The sequence below is a fragment of the Arachis duranensis genome, chromosome 3, assembly GCF_000817695.3.
Source record: "Arachis duranensis cultivar V14167 chromosome 3, aradu.V14167.gnm2.J7QH, whole genome shotgun sequence".
NCBI lineage: Eukaryota > Viridiplantae > Streptophyta > Magnoliopsida > Fabales > Fabaceae > Arachis > Arachis duranensis.
The window spans coordinates 58,073,199-58,081,228 of NC_029774.3; positions in this window are offsets into that span (position 1 = coordinate 58,073,199).

Here is an 8,030-nt window from a genome sequence, read left to right on the forward strand (position 1 = left end):
TGGTGGTACTTGATTATCACGAAAAGAGTCACCATAGCCATTGAATTGGCATGCATTAGGATGGGAATTATACCTATAAGTATCCGGAGGTTGTTGCCAATAGGAGTGATCAATTCCTTGAGGCTCCTCCCATCTTTGATGGTTCCATCCGTGGTACATGTTATCTTTGAAGTTCACATTTCTTACAACACGATTAGAACCAAACTCATAGCCAAAATGAGAATTCATTATGGAAAAACAAAATAAAACCAACAAAAACTAGTAAACAAGCAATTAACAAATCTATTTACACTATTCACATATATACAATAACCAATAACGCAACACCATTGCAAGTCCCCGGCAAAGGCGCCATTTTGATGAAAAGATTTTTGACGGTTTAGTATTTCACTAATGAAATCTCGTTGTAAAGTATAGTCTCCAAACCAACAATAATCCTTTCATACAAAAATTTGTTTGTCACATGTACAAACCCCTAAAATCTATAAACCGAAGTATTTAAACCTCGGGTCGTCTCTCAAAGAACTTGCAGGGTAGTGTTCTTGTTATTGGTTATGGACTTGTATATTTTGGGGTTTTGAATGAGAAACATGAAAAGTAAATGATAATGAAATTCTAATAACAAAACGGTCTTGGCAAAGGTTGGTTGTCATGGGTCTCTATCCTTATCACTAACCAAAATTATGATAGTTGCAAGGAACAATCCCACTAAATCATCCTCTAACAAGTAGTAAGGAATGTCAAGTGAGTTATATCAATCCAAGTCCATAAATCCTAGCTTTCCACTAATAGAATTAATGAAGGCTAGAGTCAATGGCTATCAACTATCAATCACTTGGACATTAGTAACTCAAGAGTTCCTAAGTTACCTTCCCAAGCCAAGAACATAAAATTCTACTCTAACATCTTTCCAAGCATTTCATCAAACACTTGGAAGGTATAAAAGAAAAGTATAGTAAATCACAACAAGAATGAATTCTAACAACAATCAAATGCAAAGAATTAACAACAACAATAAAGGAAATCACAGTTATCATGAATTATCTCAAATTGCATTAAAAGAAAATAAGAGAAACAAAAGGAGATCCATAACAAAGTAAAGAATTACAAGGATTAAATTACAAAACTAGAGAGAGGGAGAGTAGAGGAGTAAGAATTGATAAAGGAATAGTAAATCAAAGCATGAATTAAACCTAGATCTAAGATGAGAGATTAACCTAAACCTAATCCTAATTCTAATTCTAGAGAGAAGTGAGAGCTTCTCTCTCTAGAAACTAACTCTCAAAACTAACTAGAACTAAAAATGATTCAAGATTAATTGATTGATGCCTTCCCCTTCAATCCTTGGTCTTTTAAATCTTTTTCTGCCAAAATCCAGCTCCAAATGGGTCCAGAAAACCCTCCAAAATTGCTAGGCACGAGTTGCATCAAAGGAATCATGTGTGGACTGCGACGCGTACGCGTACAGCACGCGTACGCATCCCTGGCCTATTTTGTGAGGTGCGCGCAAGCGCCTGGTGCGTGCGTGCGTCTTTGGCCGAGATCAATTCTTTGGCTTTTCATGCTTCTCTCCACTTGCATGCTTCCTTCCTCGCTCCTTGGATCCATTTCTAGCCTTTTTCAACCTGAGATAACTAGCAAACACATCAAGGCATTTTATGGAATCAAGGAGGGATTAAAATTATCAAATTAAAGGCCTAGAAAGCATGTTTTTACACTTAAGCACAAATGAGGGAGAGATCACAAAATCATGCTAATTCATTGGTTAAATGTGAGGAAAGGTTATCAAAACGCTTTAAATCCAACACAAGATAAACCCTAAAAACGGGGTTTATAACTAACATAGGGGAATTACTAACTAAACTAGTCACCGTTGTCTCACAGCCTTCGCCAACCAAACCTCCATGCGATCCCATCGTCGCCGCCTACCTAGCCTCCTCCAAACCAAACAAACACAGGTAATACAAACAAGTAAAACACAGATAATATTCAGACTTAACAAGTAGTTCAAGAAGCAAGTAGGCATGTTGTACAATTAGGCAAACTCAAGTAAGCAAAGCAAACAAGCATATAGAAGATGCACATAATGAATGTCTGTCCTATTGGCTGTGATATCACATGTCCGTTATAATGCCAAATCTAACTAAAAATCTGGTCGACAACTCCCAGATTAGTCTCTCTATTGCGCATAAGGAGGAAAAATTCTGAGGAAAAGTGCCCTACCACTTTCTTCTTTCAGAGGGAAATATTCCGAGGGAGCGTGCCCTACCACCTTCCCTTGTCTGTCGCAAAATTCTGTGGGTTAGTGCCCTACCACCTTGCAATCAGAGAGAAGTCGCATTTTCTGGAGGAATAATTCCGAGAGATAAGTGCCCTACCACCTTCTGCTTTCAGAAGGAAATATTCCGAGGGAGCTTGCTAATGAGCAGATAATTTATACGCTTTTTGGCATTGCTTTTAGTTAGTTTTTAGTAGGATCTAGCTACTTTTAGGGATATTTTTATTAGTTTTATGAAAAATTCACATTTCTGGACTTTACTATGAGTTTGTGTGTTTTTCTGTGATTTCAGGTATTTTCTGGCTGAAATTGAGAGACCTGAGCAAAAATCTGATAGGAGGTTGAAAAAGGACTACAGATGCTGTTGGATTCTGACCTCCCTACACTCGAAATGGAATTTCTGGAGCTATAGAACTCCAAATGGCGGTCTCTCAATTGCGTTGGAAAGTAGACATCCAGTGCTTTTCAGAAATTTATAATAGTCCATACTTTATTCGAGTTTAGACAACATAAACCGGCATTCAACGCCAGTTCCTTGCTACATTCTGGAGTAAAACGCCAGAAACACGTCACAAACCAGAGTTAAACGCCAAAAACACGTTACAACTTGGCGTTTAACCCCAAGATAAGCCTCTGTACATGTAAAACTCAAGCTCAGCCCAAGCACACACCAAAGTGGGTCCCGAAAGTGGATTTCTGCACTTAGACTTATTTCTGTAAACCCTAGTAACTAGTTTAGTATAAATAGGACTTTTTACTATTGTATTTTCATCTTTGGACGTTTAGTCCTTAGGCCGGAGTCTTGGTTATCTTGGTTCCCTCTCTGGGGCCGGAACCAATTAACATCTTTATCACTTATGTATTTTCAACGGTGGAGTTTCTACACACCATATATTAAGGTGTGGGGCTCTACTGTACCTCGAGTATTAATGCAATTACTACTGTTTTCTATTCAATTCACGCTTATTCTTATTCTAAGATATCCATTCGCACCCAAGAACCTGATGAATGTGATGATTATGTGACGCTCATCACCATTCTCACTTTTGAACGTGTGCCTGACAACCACTTTCGTTCTACATGCAAATAAGCTTGAATGAATATCTCTTGGATTTCTTAATCAGAATCTTCGTGGTATAAGCTAGAATCCATTGGCAGCATTCTTGAGAATCCGGAAAGTCTAAACCTTGTCTGTGGTATTCCGAGTAGGATTCAGAGATTGAATGACTGTGACGAGCTTCAAACTCGTGACTGTAAGGCATGGTGACAACGCAAAAGGATAGTAAATCCTATTCTTACATGATCGAGAACCGACAGATGATTAGCCATGCAGTGACAGCGCACCTGGACCATTTTCACTGAAAGGACGGATGGTAGCCATTGACAACGGTGATCCCCCAACATATAGCTTGCCATGGAAAGGAGTAAGAATGATTGGATGAAAGCAGTAGGAAAGCAGAGATTCAGAAAGAACACAGTATCTTCATGCACTTATCTGAAATTTCCACCAATGAATTACATAAGTATCTCTATCTTTATTTTATACTTTATTTATCTTTATATTCAAAAACCATTATAACCATTAGAATCCGCCTGACTGAGATTTACAAGATGACCATAGCTTGCTTCATACCAACAATCTCCGTGGGATCGACCCTTACTCACGTAAGGTTTATTACTTAGACGACCCAGTGTACTTGCTGGTTAATTGTGCGAAGTTGTGAAAAAGAGTGATATTATAATTGTGCGTATCAAGTTGTTGGCGCCATTGAGATCACAATTTCGTGCACCACGTGCCCTACCACCTTCCTCTGGTTGCGAAAATATGAGTGAGAAGCCCAGCTTCAAATCTCACATCCGAACGTAGGCAGGAGACTGCCACAGCCCCTACGACGGAGAACAATGCATATCATAATTACATATTCAATCTTAGAGGCCACTCCTTTAAACACACTTCCACTCATACTCATCACAACCATCATCAAGTCATAAGTTCCATTCTGAACTCATTAGTTCATCGGTCTCTCAATTTCGTTATTAGCAATCACCCTATTCACCACTCTTCCTTCTCTCTCAACTAACTCATCCTCACTACACCCGAAGCCTAAACCTCCATTTGCTAACTTTTTAGAGTAAAACCCAATTAAACCTCCTAAGACCTTTCCCATATTCCAACATCTAAAATTGAGCCCAAGAGTCTTAAAATGGTGCTATAGAAGCTTACAATCTTGTTGGAAAGGTGAAATAGTTGAAAACAAAGTTTAAATTTGTGAAATAGGGCGTGTGCATACGCACAGGGGTGTGCACGCGCACGCCCAGGGAGATTTTTAAAGTGTGCGTACGCATAGGGGTATGCATACGCATAGGTACTAAAATTTGTAAGCCTATTCACTCGCGCACAGGGCTGTGCGTACGCACAGGTTGTAATCCTTCATTGATGTGCACGCGCACAAGCTGTGCTAACGCTGCAGGCAGAGAACCTTTTCCTACCTGTGCATACGCACAGGTCTGTGCATCCGCACAGAATAAGATTTTCACAGGGTTGTGCATGCGCACAAGGCTGTGCGTATGCACATATTAGAAATTCTGAAATTCTGCAACTTTGCAAAATTTCAGATTTTCAACACCAACTTTGAATCATCATAACTCCCTCTACAAAATTCCAAATTTTACAAACTTTATATCGATTTAAAGGGTTTTCAATAAGATTGAAAACCGAGACAAAAGTTATGATTAGAAAAAGATTACCAAAAACCCACTCTTACCAAAAGTCTAAAAACCTCAACATTACTAACATTCCCAACCAAAACCAACCAAACCACTTCAAACTCTAATTTCTATCATAATCTACCCTTTATAGCATATTGTACCATTTCCAACCACCAAACCTCAATTATGTGCTACCAAAATCAATTCTCTACCAACACTTTTCTCAATCCTAATTCAATCATTATCAAACATCAAAATCAACCCCATTTCATTCCAATTTCAATCTCTCACACAATCCTTACCAATTTCAACATCATGATCTATTAACATATTCCAAATTCACCAACTCATCATAATCCTCTCATTATCAACAATCTCACACTCACCTTCAATATACCAACAACATCACTAACCACTCATCAATCATCAACATATCAACAACAATAAATCACATATCCAACATCAAACATCATAATCCTTGAATACCAACAATCATTACCAATTTCACAAACTCTTCATCTCAAAACCCCATATCCTCATCATCTTCTTACAAGTTATCTTCACACATCAAAATCGTATACAATCATTCATCCTCAATATATCAATATAATTATCATACATCGACATTCAACACCTCAACAACCATTATAATTCATTCCTATCCTACGGGTCACTAGCTTAAGAGCCCATGAATATTATATACTACATAGAGGAAACCGAAACCATACCTTGGCCAATTCCCAATATGAACCAAAACCCCAAAGAGCACAAGATGAGCTTCCAACCACAAGCAAGCTTCCATTATGACTCCAACATGCACCAACAAACTCCCAAAAGCTTCCAAACTCACAACAAACAAGCTATATACACACCAAACATCACTAATCAAACTAGGGCTCAACATAAACATAATCTCACAAGGGTTTCAAGAGCTCTTACCTTGTCCAACAGTTTTGGAAGCCAAAACCACCAACAATCAAGTGCTAGAGTGTACCTAAAACACCGAAGACACAAGATTTCACTCAAAACCAAACCCTAAAACTCGAAATTCTCAAAGGCACAAAAACTGGGCAGAGAAACTCAAGAAACTTACCACAATGCTTAGATAGAAAGGATGGGATCGGCAAGAGCTTCGCGTAGCCGTTGATGGCCCGCGAATCGGAGCACCGTAGCTCAAGATATCGCGAATTGAATGGAGGAGTGAATAGTGCTCTTCTCTCTTCTCTTCTCCTCCTTGCAGCTGGTGTGTGTGTTTATGGGTGAAGGGTTCATTAATGAACCCTTATATATGTTGGACTTGGGCCCAACTTGGACTCGGTCCAATCCGTTAGCGTTTTTAGCCTGTTCGGCCCAACTTTGGGCCAAACCTTTAACACTAACGCCCGGTTTTTCATCTCTAATATTTTTTTAAGGTTTTCGGCTGTTTTCACTGCTTCTCGTGCAACACTGAGCAGACTTGAATCGGTTCAATCAGTTTGACTGTCGGTTTGCGATTTTTTACGGTTTTTCGCAGAAAACACATTTTCTGACTCGGAAGGACCTAATTAGTCCAAAAATCATATTTAAATCCCCAAATTCTCATCCTAACTTTCCGGAATTTAATTTGGGTATTTAAATAATTTTATCCGTGAAAAATCCAGTTCTTACATTTAACAAATCCATTTTTCGAGTACACGAGATCTTTTCTGAAAGTACTAATTTCTCCGGAAGATCAGTAAGGGGAGAACCACTACTATATCATCAAGCATCTCAATCCTCATTGTCATTATATTATCTTTAACTCAGGACCTTAGTGGAGATAAGCCTGACAATGCAATTGCGAAGAACCTAGTTTTGAACCGTATCGGTTAGGAGTTTTGATTCTGTTTTTCGTAGATAGTCTCAATTTTACGAACCGAACTCGATTTATGAGAGAAGAGAGATAAAAGTATAATATCATCATTATATGAGTAATAGAAGCTTCTTGAATGATATTATAGGATTACATGGTCTATTTTAGTTAAAAACAGGAAATCGGTTTAACTAGGTTCACAGTTTACTGGTGCAGCTTAGCACCAGCACTCTCTGAAGACTTTAGCAATGATAAGACCTCATTATACATGTTTTATTCTCATAATAAATATGTTACTGGTGTCATTTATGCTAGTAGCTCAGAAAATAATTTTTTTAGAGATGTTTTCACAAGTGTTCCGATACATCTAGTTTTAGTAGTTATACATCTGAGATATTTTAATATTATTTTAACCCACCTCCAAGCCAACCAATCACAACTCACCCTACACCCCCAAAATCTCCAAGGCTGTCTCATTTCTTCATTTTGGCCGAAAATAACAAGAGAGAAAAGAGAGAAACCTTCATGAACACTTAATCTTCAAAGCTTGATTTCTTCTGAACTAAAACTCAAATCAAAATTCCGATTTCACCAAAATGATCCTCTCTTCTTCCTCTATATAACCATATAACATATCATGGCTAAAAATAAGGTGAGATGGCTGTCTCCCTCCCTCTTCAATTCAGTTTTCAAGGAAAACCATGAAAAACATGTGTTTTCTTGATGTTCTTCCTTAGGAATCATGCTTAACTTGACTTGAGGGCCAAGAAACGTTAATTTCCAGCAACTATAAGGTGAGAAATCCCTTCCAAACATGCTGAGTGAGTTTTGGTTAGTTGAGAGTTTTTGGATTTAAAGTTGTTCTTGATGTGATTTAGGAGAAAAAAGTTCTTAAGGACCACCTAAGGACATAACCGAATTAGGAGCAGCAAAACTAGGTAGGGTTTGATGAAATTAATCTTGATTGATTGTGTTTGAGATGTATGATTATGATATGGTTTGGTTATGCTTGAAAGTTGAAATTGATTGCTTATATGAGTTATTCTTGGTGAAAGTTTGTTGAAATTTTGATGAAATTTGATGATATTCAAGCTATGAATGTTGTTCTTGAGGGCTTCTGGAAAAACGAACCCTAGGCCTTAAATTGGGGTTCAATTTGTGTTAAAATCATGTAGAAAAGATGGGGTTTTAGTGGCTGGAAATTTATTTTGA